Source organism: Arachis duranensis, chromosome 1 (genome assembly GCF_000817695.3).
Source record: "Arachis duranensis cultivar V14167 chromosome 1, aradu.V14167.gnm2.J7QH, whole genome shotgun sequence".
Lineage (NCBI taxonomy): Eukaryota > Viridiplantae > Streptophyta > Magnoliopsida > Fabales > Fabaceae > Arachis > Arachis duranensis.
Window position 1 is genome coordinate 51,124,367 of NC_029772.3, and position 22,361 is coordinate 51,146,727.

General features: G+C 39.3%; 1 non-coding gene across 1 annotated transcript; it reads right to left on the minus strand.

Annotated features, from left to right (window-relative positions):
* Nucleotides 1-13,251: 13,251 nt before the first annotated feature.
* LOC127743161 (small nucleolar RNA R71) lies at nucleotides 13,252-13,358 on the minus strand. Its single transcript, XR_008004497.1, has one exon. It is a non-coding gene; the product is annotated as a small nucleolar RNA R71 (small nucleolar RNA).
* Between the last annotated feature and the right edge of the window lie 9,003 nt (nucleotides 13,359-22,361).

Sequence of the window (22,361 nt, forward strand, 5' to 3'; positions counted from 1 at the left end):
CGTGATTGACAACCACTTCCGTTCTACCTTAGACCGGGCGCATATCTCTTGGATTCCTTAATCAGAATCTTCGTGGTATAAGCTAGAATTGATAGCGGCATTCATGAGAATCCGGAAAGTCTAAACCTTGTCTGTGGTATTCCGAGTAGGATTTCGGGATTGAATGACTGTGATAAGCTTCAAACTCCTGAAGGCTGGGCGTTAGTGACAGACGCAAAAGAATCAAGGGATTCTATTCCAACCTGATTGAGAACCGACAGATGATTAGCCGTGCTGTGACAGAGCATTTGGACCTTTTTCACTAAGAGGATGGGATGTAGCCATTGACAATGGTGATGCCCTACATACAGCTTGCCATGGAAAGGAGTAAGAAGGATTGAAGGAAGAAGTAGAAAAGTAGAAAAAGAAAGGGCACAGTATCTCCATACGCTTATCTGAAATTCCCACCATTAATTTACATAAGTATTTCTATCCTTTTTATTTATCTTTTAAATATCTAATCCAAATACATTTGAATCCGCCTGACTGAGATTTACAAGGTGACCATAGCTGCTTCATACCAACAATCTCCGTGGGATCGACCTTTACTCACGTAAGGTATTACTTGGACGACCCAGTGCACTTGCTGGTTAGTTGTGCGGAGTTGTGAATTGAATTTTAGACACCGTGATATTGAGCACCAAGTTTTTGGAGCCATTACCGGGGATTGTTTCGAGTTAGAAAAGAATGAATCATAATTTCGTGCACCACTACCAAGAGGTCTTACGTCAGTGAGAAAAGTTTAGATTTGACTAGGACTCGTCCTCCGAGTCATTGCTGAACCAGAGGCATTTTGGACCCATGGTTGACTCTGGATGAGGCCCAAGCGCATTGACACATGTTTCCTCACTGTAGAAGCTAGAGCTTGGGTCCAGATCTTATCTCACTATGTGCTACCTAGCACCCACAAGTTGTCCTTCACGGCGGATCTCGCTTTGCTTGTCTGGTGTGTTCTCACGGAGAGACCAGTGAACATTCCGCTTCTTGTCAAGCAAGTGATGGGTCAACTCCACGCCCGAGGCAATTTGCCATTTCCAGCATTGGTATCTGATTTAGTTGCTACTGCGGGTGTTCCTTGGGAAGCCATGGACACGAAGGCTATAATTCTGGCTAAGGGCGATGTGGTCCCAAGCGGAAAATACTTACATCTTCCCATGAACAACCCAAGCCTTAACATATCCCTTCCATCTATTATTCCTTCCACCTCATCATCACCACCGCGGCAAAGATCCACCCATCAAAGGATAGAAGATCTACACCGGAAGATTGATAGATATGAGCAGTGCAACCAACGCCAATACACTTACATCAAGAAGTTTCTGTGTTGTGTTACCCCTAGCATGGAGGAACCTGAAATATTCACATCCACCTCAAACCCAAGTGATGGGAGCTCTGCTGAAGGGGATAGTGAAGGTTCCGGTCCCAACCATCCTTTGTACATTGTTGGTAGCACGGAGGACCGTGCTAAATTCTAAGTGTGGGGAGGTCGTTCGACTGATCTCCATGGGTAACAATCTCTTCCTTTCAACACCCATGGATTTATCTTTTGCTTAGTAGTTAGTACATTGCATGTGTAGTTAGTCTTGCTTTTAAATACCCTTTGCATGATAGTTAGTCTCTATAGAGTTGCTTGGTCAAATAATAACTTCTTCCCCAAGAAACTGTGTTTTGGGGTACCCTACCAATTTTGAAAATTTTTTTGCAGAAAACTTGCTTCAAGAATGTATTTTGGAACATAGTGATTGAGCTAAGAACACAAGCATGTAAGTTTTGAGCCTATTGTGTGGTTATGTCTTCGAACCACCATTTCCCATTCTTGTTTGCGTTATTCTCTCTCTATGATTGTAATCCTTGCTTTGTCTGATTCTATATGTCCATTACTTTATGTATGAATGCATTTACATGATTGAGGCCATCAATTCAATAGTCACTTTTCCCAAACGGCCTTAACCCTTTTATCTACCATTGCTAACCAATTTTGATCCCATGATAAACCCTCTTTGTTCTTAATTAGAGCACATCAACAACCCTAAGTGATAAATAATGAATGTCCCTAGATTTGGATACTTGATTAGCTTAGGTAAGTGGAGGGGTGTATCATTCAAAGGGAGGGTGTGCTTAGGAACTTAGGTAGATGTAAAGAGGTGTATTGTAATTATAATTGGAAATTTTGGGAAGTGGGAAGATACTCATGTATTGAATGATTGAGCCATATGTATTGAAACTTTTATACATAAAACCCCAAGAAAAAAAGGGGACCAAAAAGAAAGAAAATTTTATGTGTGTATATGAGAATGTAAGAAAAAGAAATAGAAAAAAAATAAATATAGAAGAAACAAAAATATAAAAAAAACACCCCAAGACAAAGTAATAATAACAATGCATATGGGATGTGAATTGAAAAGAATGCATGAGTATGCGAAAAAGTGAAACGCAAGGGCAGCTAGGTATTGTATTATAGTTGTATGGGTTGTTCTATATGTCTAGTGGGATCTTAGTTTAATCAAGGATTCAAATTTTAAGCTCACTTGACCATATGCATCTCTACCTTCACCCTAGCCCTGTTACAACCCATGAATAAGACCTCATGATACTTGTATGCATGCATTAAGTAATTATTGATTGTTAGATGAAAGACAAATCTTGGAAAGCATGATTAGGAGAGGATTGAGTGACGAACCCTATACACTTGAGCGAATAGAGCGGATACACTTCTGGTGAAGGTTCGATGCTCAACTCCTTGTTTTCGGCTTTCAGAAGCGTTCATCTAGTAAGTTATATGCACTTCATAGTAATGTTCAATTTGGTAGGATTTATGAATTACATATCACTTTTACCCCGTATGCTCATATGTGTTCTTGGAGGATAGATTTACCCTTGACCAAGTAGATAGATGATTTTACATTAGTTGCATGCATTCACTTAGGAAATTTACATTTCATAAACCCTTTCTTACTATGATCTTTGGTCTTTTTATTTTTAGCATGAGGGCATGCTTGGTTTAAGTGTGGAGAGATTTGATAAACCCCAATTTTGTGGTTTATATTGTGTAGAATTTGGGGGTTTTGTCAATATTTTTCACACTTATTCACAAGAATTGCATAGTTTTGTGTTCCCTTCCTAATATTGCACCATGATGGAAAATATGCTTCTTTTCCCTTAAAAATGCTATATTTTGATCCTCTTTTAATACCATTCGATGCCGTGACGTGTTTGTTGAGTGATTTCAGAATTTATAGGGCAAGAATGGCCTAGAAGAGAGAAAGAAAGCATGCATAAGAGGAAGGAACACGAAGATTTAGATTTTGGGAATTTCAGCATGGGCGCGCACGAGTGGATGTGGACAGCTGGAAGCGGCGCGCAAGGATGGACGTATCCGCGTAGATTAGGAAAATCCACACCAGCGTGCACGCGTACGTGGCGCGCATGCATGGATCACAAAAGCAATCGGCGCGCACGCACGCATGGCGCGTACGCGCGACAAGCTGCACGTGACCTCATTAAAGAAAATCATGCCTGGCGATTTCTAAGGCTGAAGAGGCCCAAATTCAAGCTGTTTCTGCATGGAAAAGACCCAAGGATGCTAGGGGAGAAAGGAGGGATCAATCATTTTACACTTAGACACAATTTTTTAACTAGTTTTTTGTTCTTGTTATTTTAGAGAGAGAAATACTTGTTCTTCTCTAGATCTAGCTTTGATTTGATCTTCTCTTGTTGAATTCTGAATTGGATCTTGCTAATTACTAGTTTTGATTGCTTAATTTGAATTTCTTAGCATAATTTTGTTTAGATCTTGTGTTAGATTTATGTTTTCTTGTCAATTGTCATCTTATACCCATCTCATGAATCTTGTGAATCTTGAATTGCTAATGTTACATAGATGATTCTCATGGTTAATTGTGTTGTTTGAGTGATTGTATGTTGATAATTGTTAGTGGGTACTTGCTAATTTCAATTTAATTGCATTTTGAATATGTCCTTTAGTAATGCTTACCATGTGTTTGATGAAATGTTTCCTTTGATTATGGAGTAGTTTTCTTTACTCTTGGCATAAGCTAAAAGAATTGAGTGACCTTGAGTCATTGGGTCTCATTGAATTAGTGATTTGAGAACCCTAGGTGATCAATTTGATACCCATTGACACCAACCCACTACTAATCTAGTTAGTAGGTAGGTTAGGACTTATGGGTTGATGTGATCAAACCTATTTAACGTACTTCAAGCCTAGGAGTAGGCAATACGTACTTAAGGCTTTTGAGAAGTAGACTTAATGGGTTGGTACCTCATAATGATCAATATTCGATATGTAGACAAGGATGGCAATCTCAATTCCCATGCTTAGCCAAGAGTTGCTTTTATCATTCATATTTGAAAACCCAAAAATCCTAATTGCTTTGTCTTAATTATAGTTATTTGTTTAGTTTTAGAGTAAAATTCTATTGGATGTTATCTTACTAGTTTGGAATTGCTCACTTCTTGCTTAGTTATTTGAATTAGTTTCTTGCATTTCAAGATTACTTGCGTATTAAGATTCCGAGTTTAATTTCTTGTTTATGACTTGCAACCCCGGAATTCTAACCAATGTGGATGCATATGTTTTCCCATTCCTTGTGAGATGATCCGAGGTTTGAATACTTCAGTTACTTTATTGGGGTCGAACTTGGGACAACCAATTCCTTCTAAATTTGATTTGCGAATTATTTGCCAGTTGAGGACAATACTTACAATGCAAAAAATCTTGTGAAATTCCTTATCGACGGTATCCGTGCCCATCAAATTTCCAGGTCGTCTCCCAACGAGTTGCTAAGAGAGTGATATTTATTGGTCAAGAGTTTTTCATGAAATTTGGAGTTTGGGGAATGGGCAAATAAATGATTATAAATTAAAGAAGTGGAAATTAAAAAGGGATTTTATATAATTAAAATAAAAGCCTTGACCAGGAGAAGATTAATCGGAAGTTCTATCCTTGTTGGATTTTTCCAAGAGTAATAGTAACAAGTTATTGTTTTTTACTTAGTTAACCCTTACCGAATAAGGGAAAGTCAAGTAATTGAGCCAACTCTTATTCACAAGTCCTAATCCTCTCCCTTGGGAAGAATTAGCGTTAGTGACTAGAGAGCCAGCCAACAACTTCCAGTTACCAGTTAACTCTTGAGTATTCCAGCTTAAGGGTCTCCTATTAATCAACTCCAAAGTCAAGTTGAGAACCTACTCCATTAACATGGATGCCATTTTTGCATGCATGTAAAAAGAGTAGGAGGAAGACATGATAATTAAACTTAATTAAAAATAATCAACAAATAATGAAATTAAATAGAAAAGTATACTTGCATTAATTAATTCCAAAATCGAAGGTATCCATATAACTCTAAACAAAGTAAGTAGGAAATAAAAAAAGAGTAAAGGAATAGGAAACAAACTAGAATGATAAAAACTTCACGGAGGTAGTAACTCTTCTCAATATCCAACTCAAAAGCATAAAACTAGAAATCTCTAAATGTGAAGAACCCTGTAGGAAGTAGTAATTTCTCTCCCAGATTCCTCAAAACTAAAACTAAAACTAAAAGCTTGAGAATGTGTGTATGTCTGTTGAGTCTCTGCTGTCCCCTGGCTCTAGTCTGTGTCTCTAGGCCGAAAACTGGGTCCAAACTCAGCCCAAAATTGCCCCCAGCATTTTCTGTGAATTCTGCACATGGCACATATCACGCGTACGAGTCGATAATCTTCTGCGCGTGGCACGCGTATGCGTGAAGTATGCGTCCGCGTCGATATGGAATGAGCCAAATTGCGCGCGAGCGTGATGCATGCGTGCGCATCGATTCTTGCTGGTCAGCTCCTTAGTTTCATGTGTTCCTTCCATTTTTGTAAGCTTCCCTTCCATCCTCTAAGCCATTCCCGCCCTATAAAACCTAAAAACACATAACACACAGATCATGGCATCGAATGGTATAAAAGGGGGTTAAAAATACACAATTTGAGGGCTTAGGAAGCAAGTTTTCAACCATAGAACAAAATTGAAAAGGACTTGTAAAACTATGCAAATTGTATGAATAAGTGTGCAAAGAATTGATAAAGACCACTCAATTAAGCACATGATAAACCATAAAATAGTGGTTTATCAAGGATCTAAGGTCATTATTTATACTGACCATGCTACTCTAAAGTATCTACTCACTAAGCAGGATTCTAAACCCAGACTTATAAGATAGGTATTACTCCTGCAAGAGCTTGATATAGAAATTAGAGACGAAAAAGGGACAGAAAATCAGGTGGCTGATTACTTGTCCCGGATTGAGCTATTAGCAAGGACTTTTTCTCCCTCCACTGACATATCTGAATCCTTTCCATATGAGCAACTCTATGCCATCCGAATAGTACCTTGGTTTGCAGACATTGCAAACTACAAGGATATATGGTTCATTCCCAAGGAGTTTACTAGGCAGGAAGCCCGAAAACTCATGCATGATGCAAAATATTACCTATAGGATGAGCCATATCTCTTTAAGAGATGCTTGGATGGAATAATCTGACGCTGTGTGTCTAAAGAAGAGGCATGGAGAATTTTATTGCATTTCCATGGCTCTGACTATGGAGGATACTTTGGAAGTGAGCGGATAGCCACTAAGGTACTCCAAAGTGGCTTTTACTGGCCTACTCTCTTTAAGGATTCTAGAGAGTTCATTCGTAACTGTGATAGTTACCAGAGGGCTAGCAATCTTCCTAATGGTCACAGCATGCCTCAGCAAGGAATCTTAGAGATTGAGTTGTTTAATGTATGGGGCATAGATTTCATGGGACCATTCCCGCCTTCATACTCAAACATCTACATCCTTGTGGCAGTAGATTATGTGTCTAAATGGGTTGAAACAATAGCAACACCCACCAATGACACAATAGTAGTAATGAAGTTCCTCCAAAAGAACATCTTCAACAAATTTGGTGTTCCTATGACACTAATCAGTGATGGAGGAACTCATTTCTGCAACAGACAGCTGGATTCTGTCTTATTCCATTATGGAGTTTGCCATAAAGTAGCAACACCGTATCATCCCCAAACAAATGGGCAAGCTGAAGTCTCAAATAGAGAACTAAAGCGAATCCTAGAAAGGACAGTAAGTGCCTCTAGAAAGGATTGGGCTAGAAAGCTTGATGATGCTCTGTGGGCATACAGAACAGCTTTCAAAACCCACATTGAAACTTCACCATATCAGTTGGTATATGAGAAGTCCTCTCATTTGCCAGTGGAACTAGAACATAAAGCCTATTGGGCTACTAGATTCCTCAACCTTAATGCTAAAGCAGCAGGGGAGAAGCAGCTGCTCCAACTAAATGAGTTGGACGAATTCTGCCTAAATGCATTTGAAAATGCAAAAATCTATAAGAAAAAGGCAAAAAGGTGGGATGACAGGAAGTTATCTTCCAGAGTCTTTGAACCAGGACAAAAAAGTCCTGCTCTTCAACTCAAGACTCAAAGTGTTCCTTGGGAAACTCAAATCCCGTTGGACAGGACCGTTTGTTATTACTAATGTATCACCTTACGGGCACATAGAGCTTCAAGTTAAAAAAAGAAGGTTCACTGTCAATGGACAAAGAATTAAGCATTACCTTGAAGGAGATATAGATCCAAGAGGCTCAACATTGCTACTAAGTTAAGTACAGTGAAGTCCAACTAAAGACATTAAAGAAGCACTTGTTGGGAGGTAACTCAATAATCACTCATACTTTATTGATTTTCTAGTTGTTTCCGTTTTAATTAATTTTCTTTTTAATTAGTTTTTGATTATGTTTTAAGTTAATTTTAATGTTAGTGATCATGTACAGTGCTTAAACAGAGACAAAATGATGCAAAATAGCAAGCAGAATAGGGTGGCAATTGGGCGTTCAAATGCGCTGAAGGGAGCATCATCCTGGCGTTAAACGCTAGCCAGGAGGCCCTGGCTGGGCGTTTAACGCCCATAAGGGAGTATATGCCTGGCGTTTAATGCCCAAGAGGGAGCTCTACTCTGGTGTTAATTGCCAGAATGCTAGCATTCTGGGCGTTTAAACGCTAGCCTGACAGCATGGAGATAACCTCAATTTTTCAAACTCATCTTGGTTCAACTCATCTTCATCCAATTTAATTTCAATCTAATTTCAAAATTAAAACATTTTTTTCAAAATTGTTTCAAATCCATTTTAAAATTTAATATCTTTTCCAACTTATTTTCAAAATCTTTCAAAATCTTTTCTTATCTTTTTCATATCTTTTATTAACCTTTCAAATCCTTTTCATACTCCATATCTTGTCTTTAATGCCTTTTCTATCATCTTTAGATCTTTTCTTATCTTTTAAATTTAACAACTTATCTTTTTTTTCCTTTTTTTCAAAAATCTTTATCTTTTATTCATGATTATTTTCAAAAATCCCCCCTTCCCTATTTATATGTGTGTCGTGTCTCTCTCCCTCATTCACCACCTCTCATTCAAATTCTCCCCTCTTTCCCACTTCTATTCTCTTTTCTACTTCTTTTCTAACTTTTTGCTCGAGGACGAGTAAATTTTTAAGTTTAGTGTGCCAGGAGTCCTATTTTCTCATCAAGAATTCAATCCCATGGCTCTAAGAAGTGGCAAGACCGCCCCAAAGAACAAGAAAGAAGACAACTCAACAGTTGTTTTCAAACCTGTTCGATTCTTCACCAAGCAACATGAGGAACATTATCATAAGATAATGAGCATAAAGCCAGTAATCCCTGAAGTGGGATTCAACCTTGGAGAAGAAGAATACCCGGAGATCCAAGAGCAGATTCGAAGGAGAGGCTAGGAGATTCTAAGTAATTCCGAATTAAATGTTGGATACAACATGATCCGGGAATTCTATGTAAATCTGTGGATGACAGATAAGCAAAAGAAGGATCGAATAGCCATCCATACCTTTCGCACCATGGTCAAAGGGAAGATCATGTACTTTCACCTGGACAGGGTGAGAGAGGTCTTCATACAAAGGGATGACCGTGAGTCATACAACAAAAGGGTTGTAGCCAACCAAAAGCTGGATCAAGTCCTAGAGGACATATATCTTCCTGGAACCCAATGGATTAAAAACATCAAAGGGGAGCCATGCCAACTGAAAAGAGCGAACCTCAAGTCTGTTGCTAGAGGATGGCTAGACTTCATTGGGCATTCTATACTCCCCACAAGTAACCGCTTTGAAGTCAATATTGAAAGAGCAGTAATGATTCACTGCATCATAATGGGAAATGAGGTGGAAGTCCACCAAATAATCCCCTATAAAATTTACAAGCTATCAAATAGAGATTCCACTCGGGCCATGCTAGCTTATCCAAATCTCATCTTTCACCTATGTCAAGAGGCTAAGGTTCTGATCCAAGTGGATAACTTTATTCCAGTGGAAAAACCAATCACCAAGCAGGTGATGGAGAGTTCCAAGATAGAAGATGATAACCTAAAGAGGAAGGAACCCGAACATTCCCAAGAGATCCTTCTATTGGAATACTGGGAACAGCTGAAGGCGTCATTAATTCACTTACAGAGCACGTTGGATCAGCTCAGAGAAGAGCAGAAAGATCAGACTAACATGATTTTCAAACTGATCAAGGTGCAAGAGAAGTAGGGGTGTGAAATTGAGGAGTTGAAGCGCCAGAAGCTCTCCCCTAAAGAGCATAGTGCACCTCAAGTTAAAGAGCCATGTGTCCCACATCCTGAAGAAAACATCCCCCAAACTGAAGGTTCTTGAGTTTCAACTCTGTGGCTATTCTAATTCCTATTCTTCTGTCTTAAGTTTTTCCATCCTAATTTAGAGTTGCATGATCACTAGTAGTAATTAAGTTTTTTATTTTGTATTTTATTATGTCTTTAGTTTTTTTAGGATTACATAAATATTAGTAGTAATTAATTAATTAATTTTTATTTTTTTAATTAGCTATAAATTATTTCTCTTACCATCACTAAACATGAATAAAATAGTAGATTTATTAGAAGAAATAAAGATGCATAAATTTTCGATTTTTCCAATAAAAAATAGTTAAATTATTTTGATGTGGTGGCATTGCTTTAGTTTCTGAATGCATGAATAAATAGTGCATATTTGAAGTTGAACTTTATGATGCTAGCTCTTGAAAGAATGAAGAAAAAGGAAAAATATTATTGATGATCTGAAAAATCCAAAATTTGATTCTTGAAGCAAGAAAAACTAGCAAAAAAAATGCTTGCATGAAAAAAAAAGTGACGAAAAAATAGAAAGAAAAAGAAAAAGCAAGCAGAAAAAGCCAATTGCTCTTTAAACCAAAAGGCAAGAGCAAAAAGCCAATAACCCTTTAAACCAAAAGGCAAAGGTATAAAAGGTTCTCAAGTCTTTAAGCATCAGTGGATAGGAGGGCCTAAAGGAATAAAATCCTTGATGCCAGGGCATCTAGGCCAGTTTCACTGACCTTTTCTTTACCATTTTAGGGTAGTTTCATGCATTTTCTTAGGAAATAAGCAAGTTTTGGATGAAAATTACATTTACACCTTGATTCAAGCAACTATTGTGAATTTTACATGATTTCATAAGGATTATGCAAGGATTGAATGACAAATTGATGATGCATAATCTCATGACTTGGACTAGAACTTTGATGCACTTTATTTGCTTGATTTCAGGACAAAGGAAGCAAGGAAGAACCACATTAGTAGCCACGTTAATCTAATTAACGTGACCACTAACGTGGAATGGGAATGAGCTTGCAACGTTAATGAGAAAAGTGATCGCCAATAATGTCTTCGAAGCCATCATAGCCAATGTTAATTGCCACGTTAACTACATTAACGTGGTAGTTAACGTGGAGAAAAAGGGGGCTCCAGCGTTAGTGGTAAAAGTCAATACCACTAACGCTCCAAATTGGCAATTGGCCACGTTAAGAGTCACGTTAACTTAGTTAACGTGAACTCTAACATGAAAGGGAGGAACAATGCCAACATTAGTGACACTCACCTTTGTCACTAACGTTGGATCAAGCTAGTATTGCCCATGTTAGTGGTCACGTTAAGACCACTAACGTGAAAGTTAACGTGGAGCTAAGATTGATGAGCCAACCAATGCAATGTTATTGGAAAAGGTGATTCCCAATAACGTTTGCAAAGAACCATGAGGCAACATTAGTGGTCACGTTAGTGCCACTAACGTTGAAGTTAATGTGGACCATTTTGGGTCGGAACGTTAGTGAAAAAGGTGATTGCCACTAACGTTCTCGAACCCACATTTTCACTTAACGTTAACACCACTAACGTCCTATCTAATGCCCATGCCTAACTCACACTTTTCTGCAAGTTGAGCCCATCGATGATTGTAACTGCTTCAACTCAAGATCTAAGGCCCACATCTAAGACTTGAAGAACTCACTAGAAGATCAAGAAGAGTAGTATATATAGGAGTAGTTTTGAACTATAAAAAAGCTTGGCACTTTGGAGAACTACCCTCTGTCTATTTACTTTTCTGCATGAATTCTTTACTACCATTTTCCATTCCCAGAGCTATGAACAACTAAACCCCTTTCATTGGGTTAGGGAGCTCTATTATAATTTGATGGATCAATTATAGTTTTTATTCTTCTTCCTCTTTCTTTTCTCTTGATTTACTAGAAAGCTTTCGATCTTAATTCAATTGGTTAGTTGTCTTGGAAAAGAAACTCTCCATAATTGGATCTCCTCTGAGCCTTGGAAAAGGGATGAGGAGATCATGCTAGAAATACTTTCTCATGTTGGACCAAATTGGGGTTTGGGCGGATATAGTGACATGTAATCCTCCCAACACTTTGATTTGGAAATACATGTGGTATAATCAGTGACCATACTTCATCTCTTCCTATGAGCACTTAAATCAAGGAATTGGATAATTGTTCAAGCTTAGAGAGATTGGATTGCCAACAAATTGGGATCCAATCACTTAAGATTGCCAAGGAGATCAATGAATGCATTGATTGAGGAAGAGATGAGAATGAACTTGATCCGGAGTATACAACATCTCCTAAGCCCAATGAATTCCCCATCTTTGATCTTACCCATTCTCTTTACTTTCTGCCATTTATTTCCATGTTCATCTTCCCAAATCCCCATTTAAGATTCTGCACTTTATTTTCTGCAATTTACTTTTCCGCCATTTAATTTTCTGTAATTCTCAACTACATTCTGTTTAGCTCAACTAGCTTACTCTTTCAACTAAAGTTGCTTGACCAATCAATCCCTGTGGGATTCGACCTCACTCTATTGTGAGTTTTTACTTGACGAAAATTCGATATACTTGTCAAAAGGAAATTTGTTGAGAGACAAGTTTTCGTGCATCAAGTTTATGGCGCCGTTGCCAATGATTGATTTTGTATCAACAATGATTAAGTTGGAAGTTCACTAGATTAAGAATTTTTTTCTCTTGTTTGTTTATTTTATCTAATAATTTACCTTCAGTTTATTTAGTTTCTTCCTCGTCCCCTCACCCCTTGTCATTTTCTTTTTTTCTTTGTTATTATCTATAATTCTACTCGCTAACCCACTAACTGTTTGATAATTTGCACCACTCACACTAACAGCCACTCTAACAAGAATAACCTCTTCATTTTATTCCCTGCTATGTGCTCTGTTAGTTGTATGACAGGGAGAAGAAGCGGAGCTTCAACTTCCTTTGATTCAGAACCTGAGAGGACCCTCCGTAGATTAAGGAGGGAAGCAAGAGGAAAAGGAGTTGTTGGTGCTGAGGAAGAGGAAGAGTACTTTGAAACAAACATAGAGGAGAACTTGGAAAACAACCATGAAGGAGAAGCTCATAACCATGCCAGAGAAGGTCCTGTGAATCATGCTGGGTAAGAAAGGAGAGTTCTAGGCTCTTACATCAAACCAAACCCAGGAAACTCAGGAAACTGTGGAAGTAGCATCCAAAAGCCCAACATACATGCCAACAATTTTGAAATAAAACCCCAGCTCATCACTCTTGTCCAGAATAACTGTTCATTTGGAGGAAGTGCCCAAGAAGACCCCAATCAACATCTAACCACCTTCCTGAGAATATGTGACACTGTGAAGTCTAATGGTGTTCATCCAAATGTCTATAGATTGCTTTTGTTCCCCTTTTCACTCAAGGACAAAGCATCTAAGTGGCTGGAATTCTTTCCGAAGGAAAGCTTAACAAATTGTGAAGATGTGGTGAACAAATTTTTGGCAAGATTCTACCCTCCTCAAAAAATTAACAGGATGAGAGCTGAGGTGCAAACTTTCAGGCAATAAGATGGGGAAACTCTCTATGATGCATGGAAGAGGTTTAAGGACTTAACAAGAAGATGCCCACCAAACATATTCAATGAATGGGTTCAACTTCACATTTTCTATGAAGGTCTTTCTTATGAGTCAAAGAAGGCTGTAGACCATTCATCAAGAGGCTCTCTGAACAAGAAGAAAACCATTGAAGAAGCCATAGATGTCATTGAGACTATCACTGAGAATGACTACTTCTATGCTTCTGAAAGAAGTAACACTCGAAAAATAATGGAGCTGAACCACATGGATGCATTGCTGGCTCAAAATAAGATGATCACCAAGCAGCTAGCAGATCTTACCAAGAAGGTAGAAGAAAACCAAGTCACAGCAGTCATCACCTTATCACCAGCTCAAGAAGGAATGAATGTAGGAGAAGAAGGTGACTGGGAACAAGCCAATTATATTGGAAACTCACCCAGACACATCCATAATCCATACTCCAAAACTTACAATTCTAGATGGAGAAATCATCCTAACTTTGGGTGGGAAAATCAACAAGACCAAGGCCAAGACTAGAGATGCCACAACCACAATCCCAACAATAATGCAACTCACCAATATACCTCATAGAGATCCTATCAACACCCACCTAATCACCCTTTTTAACCACCTAATCTCAACCCACCATCACCAACAGAGGATAGGCTCTCCAAAATTAAGATTCTACTCGAAGACATATGTAAAGAAGTCCAAGACAACAAAGTATTCAAGGATGAAGTGCGAGCCAATATCAAACAAGGGGAAACCATCAAGAGGCTGGAGTCCCAAGTGGGATATCTATCTCAACAATTTTCCAAACCCACTGATAGTTTCTCAAGTGACACAGAGAAGAACCCAAGAGGAGAAACAAAGAAAGTAAGGTGGGAAGAATGCAAGATGATCACTATAAATAATGAGAGGAGTGTGGAGGAAGTACACACACAAATAGAACATACCCGAGATATTCCAAAGAAAAATTATGAAGAAGGAAACCATGCACCCTAGCCCACGTACAGGGAGGAGCTAAAGAAAGGGAGGACCCTGAACCCATATGCACCCTTTCCCCAAAGGCTCAAAGGCGGTGTAGCAAGGAGAATATATTCAAGATTCCTCGACATGTTTGCATCTCTTGATGTAAATATACCATTCATTAAGGCCCTCCAGCAAATGCCCTCCTACATCAAGTACATAAAGGAGCTGCTGGCCAAAAAGAGTTCATTGAACGATGGACAAACAATAAAGATGAATAGGGAGTGTAGTGCTCTCATTCAAACAGAGCCACCTACAAAGAAGAAGGATCCAGGGAGTTTCCACATTCCCTGTGCCATAGGAGAGACAATGATTGATAAGGGGCTCTGTGACTTGTGAGCAAGTATCAACTTGATGCCTCTGTCCCTCATGAAAAAGCTTCAAATCAATGAGCTAACACCCACAGACGTAATCATCAAATTGGCTGACAAAACTCAAAAACAGGCCATAGGAGTGGTTGAGAATGTGTTAGTGAAGGTTGGGAACTACTTCCTGCCCACAGACTTTGTTATCCTGGAAATGGAAGAGAACTCCATCCATCCCATCATTCTGGGGAGGCCATTTTTAGCCACAACCAGGGCACTTATAGATGTGGAGCGAGGAGAGCTAATATTAAGGATACACGATGAACTGCTCACCTTCAACATTTTTAAACCCTCACAAGAAGCAGATCATGATAACAAAGAGTCAGAGGAAGATCACAATAAGGGGCTGATAGAAGAGACAAACATGGGAACACAAGCACCACACCTGAAAATCCCCATTGGTGACAACCAATATGATCAGAAGGAGCAACAGCCAAGTGTAATCCAAGAGGAACTAGACCCACTAGAGTCATATGAGACAAGCAACAAAACCCTCCTAAAAGAAGAAACCACAAGGAGCAAAGTGACATCAAGGAACACAAGGAAAAAGGCCCCAAGGGGATGGAGAAACAAGAAAATCCCTACAGAAGATTTCTCTCCAGGAGATGAAGTAGTCTCTGCCCACTTTCCATCTATACCACCTCATCTCCGCACCATTCCATCTCAGCTGCCTCCAGTGTACACCATCAATAAAATCTTATCCTTAGAACATGTGGAGCTTCTTAACAAAGCCAATGGAGACAAATTTACTGCAATGGGGGAAGATTTGAAGCACTACCAACCATCCTGACAAAGGCCAAACGTCAAGCTAATGATGCTAAAGAAGCGCTTCATGGGAGGCAACCCATGTTCTATACCCTTTCTTTTTAATCTCTAATATTAGTTAATAAGGCAAAGTTCATGGATCCTAAATCAACTTTGACGAACACTTAGAAGAATTTTTATATACAACATATAGTGAACAATAAGTTTGGTGTTCAAGGCATACTAAGATGGCTTGAACACAACCCATATCATGTTAATCTTAGAGTCTTAATTAAACCTTGTTGCACCATACGACCACAAACAAGTTTGGTGTACCAACGTTGCATGCATGGGTAATTGGATGGTCGGTTGATTTACATTCGTGAATAGCATTTAGTTATTTAAAAAAAACAAAAAGATTTTTTGTAGCCATTTCATATTTTAATTTTTTCCGCCAAAAATTCAATTGACTTTTGCATTCTTTTGCCTTGTATAGGAAATCAAAAAGGGGATTGGTGGAACTTGATAGGACAATCAAAGAAGGGAGGTTCGGCCACTATACCAAGGGAACTACACACTTGTCTTCAAAGGGTGTACCCTTGGAAGTGCTGCCATGCAACATTGGGAGTAAGATAGCCTTGGAGATCGAATTAAGACCCTCATAAAAGAAGTGATCCTCGTGCCCATCCAATGCAAAACCCTAGCCGTTCACCATTAAGTCATGCCATCAATCCACGCCCTTCAAACACCCATCATCTTTCTATATAAATGATTCCTACTTTACACCTTTCCATACACAATTGTCATTCCCATCCATCTCTCTTTTCCTTCTCTCGAACACACACACTCCATCCTCCACCAAAGGTTTCATACACACTCATAGCCACATCTTGTGAGCCGCAAACATACCAACCATCACTCATGGCGTCGTCGAGCTCTAAAAGGAGAAGAGGGAAGGAGCCTATGGAGCAGCCTCCTTTCGATACCGGGAGATTCAAGATCGCCTTCCATGAGCTCCAATATGAACGGATCAAAAATAAGAAAATATTGTCAGAGTTGACATTCCAGTTCAACAAGGATGAGTGCCCAAAGATTAGAGAGAAGATTTTACAGAGGGGTTGGCAAAAGCTCACGAACCCAGAAATAAAGATAAATGCGAACCTCATCAAGGAGTCCTATGCCAATGTGGCCAGAGAAGACAGTACTAGGGCCCTCACCTTCAAAAGCTACGTGAGAGGAACAGAGGTAGACTTCAACCCCAATGCTATAACAAGGACTCTTCAGCTGAGATCGCCACATTTTGATGAGATCAGTTATCAAGTAAGAATAAGCAATACCTCTGACAAAGATGAACTTGAAGAAATCGTGAATGATATGTGTGTTATAGGATCTGATTGGGAAAGGTACTCAGACAAGAGGCCGCAGTTCATTAGGAGAGGATACCTCATTCCGGAAGCCAAGGGATGGTTTGAGCTCGTAAGGAGGTCTATCCTTCCAGCCGCAAATAATTCTGAGGTCAATATTGCTCGAGCTACCATGGTGCATTGCTTAGTAAAGGGTGGGGACATCAATGTGCACAAAATTATAGCTGAAGGAATCCAGGATTCAGCTGAGAAGAATGATACGGGTGCTAGACTTTGGTACCCCAGCACCATCCTTAGACTATGTATGAAAGCCAAGGTAGTATTCGAAGACAACAATCCAACATGGGTAAACCCTGGGAGGTTAGTTACGCTCCAGCATATAAACTATGTGGCACCTGCTCAACAATAAAGAAGGCCTTAGATAAGGAAAAGAACTGCACAAGAAGAGTCTCACCAAGAAGAACCCCAACAAACAGGGTACCAGCAAGAAGAGCAATATGATCCTACCAACATAAATCTGTTTCACATTCAAAGAGCCATTGAAGATCTGGCAAGGAGCTATATGAAGGGACAAGAACAACAACTGTGGGTTCAATCTCAAAGGATGGATCATCAAGAAGAACTACTCTCTAATTGGATAGATCAACAAAGGGAGTGACAGAAACAACAAATGGAGTTACAATAGGAGCATTATTCCCAACTCACCCAAGCCATCAATCAAGTGACCGAAAGGCAAAAGCTCCAAGACAAACGACTTCAAGAACTCAACCAACGTCAGATAGTTCAGATGAAAGCATTCAACGAGTTCAGCGTGCTCAACGAAGGACGGCAACTGCATAGGGAAGAGTTTAGCATAAACACTCAGTCCAAGTTAACTTATGTGACTGGGCATATGCATAACTTGCACCCTGCCATCCCAAGTTATGATGCAGTCCGCAAAGACTTAACAGAACAAGAAGAGGGAAAGGTGAAACAACAAAAGGAAGCATTAAAGAAGAAGATGGAGGTTGCTGGTTTTTGGAAGAAACTGATCGGGAAGCGCAAAGGAAATGGGGACTCAAGCAATCAAGGAGGATCCCAAGACAAGGGGACATGAGCATTCTGATAAGTAAAAGGTGGTGGAGTTCCCTCCCAGTTTTATCTTTTGCGAGTTTTAAATAAGGAGAATCATGTATGAAATAGAACATGCTTCCATAATAATTTAGGAATTTTCAATTCTATCTTTAAGATTTAGTTGTTTAAGTCTAAGTGTGTTGGTCTAGTCCCTAGCTTTCACTTTCATCTTACTTATATATATGCTTGTCCTTTAAGTCAATCAAAAAGAAGATGTTATGAAAAGAACAAGAGTGGAGTTATCTTGTGAAGTAAATTCTGAATGTTTGTGGTAGGGTGATTAATTAGCTAAGTTGGTTCACCCACAAGGTAGGAAGGCAACTATCTGTCCTGAATCATATTCTTGAAACACACCCCATGAGACTAACTAATTAATAAGATCCTAATAAAAAAAGAGAAAGAGAAATGAGAGTTGAAAAAGAAAGAAAAATAATAAGACATAATGATAGGCACCAAGGGTTTGAATGTTGAGGCATGTGTCTGTGGTGTTCCTGTGCAAGGGATATGCTTGGATGAATAAGCTCTTAGGGGTGCCTTATCACTTGGTAACTTGGGTTAACTAATCCGGGATTACCAGCTAAAAGTCCACTATCAAGAGCAACCTTTGCTACAGAGCACTTAGTGACCCAAAGAGGTGCTGGACACCAAGGTCTCAAGAAAGAAAAATAACAAACCATGTGCCGTGGTGTGTATGTATGGGGGAAAGAGACTTGAGGGAGTAAGTCCTTGGAGGTGTCTCAACACCTAGCACCTTGAACCAACTGGTTCGGGAGTGTTGGCTGAAAGCTTATCATAAAGAGTCGCCCTCTTACAGAGCACTTAGCCTAAAAAGGAATGTAATAAACTTAGGAAAAGAAGGAAGGATCAATAATAAGAAGTCTCAAGGGATACAATCAAGCAACTATTCAAGGGCATAATAAAGGCCTGGAAACTAGTAAAGGAATGAACCTAAGTTGCTATGCATAAAATCCCATAAAACCAAGGACTTGACTTCCACAATAATGACTCATTTCTCTTAACATTTCATTCATCATTCTCATGTGTCAGTACTTGCTTAGGGACAAGTAAGCTTTAAGTTTGGTGTTGTGATGCCAGGGCATCTAGGCCAGTTTCACTGACTTTTCTTTACTGTTTTAGGGTAGTTTCATGCATTTTCTTAGGAAATAAGCAAGTTTTGGATGAAAATTACATTTACACCTTGATTCAAGCAACTATTGTGAATTTTACATGATTTCATAAGGATTATGCAAGGATTGAATGACAAATTGATGATGCATAATCTCATGACTTAGACTAAAACTTTGATGCACTTTATTTGCTTGATTTCAGGACAAAGGAAGCAAGGAAGAACCACGTTAGTAGCCACGTTAATCCAATTAACGTGACCACTAACATGGAATGGGAATGAGCTTGCAACGTTAATGAGAAAAGTGATCGCCAATAACGTCTTCGAAGCCATCATAGCCCATGTTAATTGCCACGTTAACTACATTAATGTGGTAGTTAACGTGGAGAAAAAGGGAGCTCCAGCGTTAGTGGTAAAAGTGAATACCACTAACACTCCAAATTGGCGATTGGCCACGTTAAGAGTCACGTTGACTTAGTTAACGTGAACTCTAACGTGGAAGGGGAAGAGAACGCCAATGTTAGTGACACTCGCCTTTGTCACTAACGTTGGATTAAGCCAACATTGCCCATGTTAGTGGTCACGTTAAGACCACTAACGTGAGAGATAACGTGGAGCTAAGCATGATGAGCCAACGTTAGTGACACTCACCTTTGTCACTAACGTTAGAGATGGCATTCACTACCACGTTAGTGGCCACGTTAATCCAATTAACGTGAGCTCTAACGTGGGGAGGAGGGGCATTTGGAGCGTCAGTGACAAAAGTAAGTGTCACTGACGCTCTCGAAGCTTAGGCATGCCCACGTTAAGAGTCACGTTAGTTCTACTAACGTGATCTCTAACGTAGGGAAAAGGGCACAATGCAACGTTATTGGAAAAGGTGATTCCCAATAACGTTTGCGAAGAACCATGAGGCAACGTTAGTGGTCATGTTAGTGCCACTAACGTTGAAGTTAACGTGGACCATTTTGGGGTCAGAACGTTAGTGAAAAAGGTGATTGCCACTAACATTCTTGAACCCACATTTTCACTTAACGTTAACACCACTAACATCCTATCTAACGCCCATGCCTAACTCACACTTTTCTGCAAGTTGAGCCCATCGACAATTGTAACTACTTCAACTCAAGATCTAAGGCCCACATCCAAGACTTGAAGAACTCACTAGAAGATCAAGAAGAGTAGTATATATAGGAGTAGTTTTGAACTATAAAAAAGCTTGGCACTTTGGAGAACTACCCTCTGTATATTTACTTTTCTGCATGAATTCTTTACTACCATTTTCCATTCCTAGAGCTATTAACAACTAAACCCCTTTCATTGGGTTAGGGAGCTCTGTTGTAATTTGATGGATCAATTATAGTTTTCATTCTTCTTCCTCTTTCTTTTCTCTTGATTTACTAGAAAGCTTTCGATCTTAATTCAATTGGTTAGTTGTCTTGGAAAAGAAACTCTCCATAACTGGATCTCCTCTGAGCCTTGGAAAAGGGATGAGGAGATCATGCTAGAAATACTTTCTCATGTTGGACCAAATTGGGGTTTGGGCGGATATAGTGACATGTAATCCTCCCAACACTTTGATTTGGAAATACATGTGGTATAATCAGTAACCATACTTCATCTCTTCCTATGAGCACTTAAATCAAGGAATTGGGCAATTGTTCAAGCTTAGAGAGATTGGATTGCCAAGGAATTGGGATCCAATCACTTAAGATTGCCAAGGAGATCAATGAATGCATTGATTATGAGAATGAACTTGATCCGGAGAATACAACATCTCCTAAGCCCAATGAATTCCCCATCTCTGATCTTACCCATTCTCTTTACTTTCTGCCATTTATTTCCATATTCATCTTCCCAAATCCCCATTTAAGATTCTGCACTTTATTTTCTGCAATTTACTTTCCCGCCATTTAATTTTTTGCAATTTTTAACTACATTCTGTTTAGCTCAACTAGCATACTCTTCCAACTAAAGTTGCTGGACCAATCCATTCCTGTGGGATTCGACCTCACTCTATTGTGAGTTTTTACTTGACGACAATTTGGTATACTTGTCGAAGGAAAATTTGTTGAGAGACAAGTTTTTGTGCATCAATCCTAGCCTAAGTAGCTCAACCAAGCTGTCGCTAACCATGTGCTTGTGGCGTGAAGGTGTCAAGTAAAAAGCTTGAGACTGAGCGGTTAAAGTCATGATCCAAAATCAAAAGAGTGTGCTTAAGAACTTTGGACACCTCTATTTGAGGACTCTAGCAAAGCTGAGTCACAATCTGAAAAGGTTCACCCAATTAAAGTGTCTGTGGCATTATTGTATCTGGTGCTAATACTAGAAAACAAGGTGCTCAGGCTCACGTCCAAGATTCTGAAAGCTATGTTCAAGAATAAAAAAGAACTTAAATAGGAGAGTCAATAATATCATCTGGATTCTAAGTTCCTAAAGATGCTAGTCATTCTTATTTTCAATGGATAGTGAGATGCCAAGACTATTCAGAAGTAAAAAGCTACTAAGTCCCGCTCATCTAATTGAAACTGAGCTATACTGGAAACTCAGAGATTTATTGCATCCTAATCTTCTTTTCATTCTATTTTATTTTTAGTTGCTTGGGGACAAGCAACAGTTTAAGTTTGGTGTTGTGATGAGTGATGCGTGAGCATCTTACCTATTTTTTCCTAGTGAATTTGCATCTAATTTGTGGAGTTTAATCAAGAATTAATTATATTTTAGCCACTATGGATGCTATTTTGAGTTTTGTGCAATACTGTTTATTTTAGGTAGCATTCGGTTGGATTTTGATGGAGTTTCTGCAGCACAAGAATCAAAGGAGATGGCAGCGAGGAGTGACGCGCACGGGTGCCTGACGCGTGCACGTGATTTGGAGGTATCCATGGCGACGCGTACGCGTGACTGATGCGTACGCGTGATTTGGAGCTTTCCACGGTGACGCGTGTGCGTGACTAACGCGGACGCCTGACTTGAAGAATTTCTCAGCGACGCGTGCGCATGACTGACGCATACGCGTGACTCGCGAAAAATACCATCGACGCGTACACGTGACTGATGCGTACGCGTGACTGACGCGTACGCGTGACATGCGCCACGTGTAGAAAATGCAAAAAAATGCTGGGGGCAATTTCTGGGCTGTTTTGACCCAGTTTACAGCCTAGAAAACACAGATTAAAAGCTGCATAATGGACAAAACAAGTGGTCCCCACCCATCAACTGAAGACTTGTTAATTAATTCAAATTTAAATTCAAATCTTATTTTTAGGAAAAGATATCATTATTTTTAATTTTAATTTTTGAAATTAGATTTTAAAATTTTTA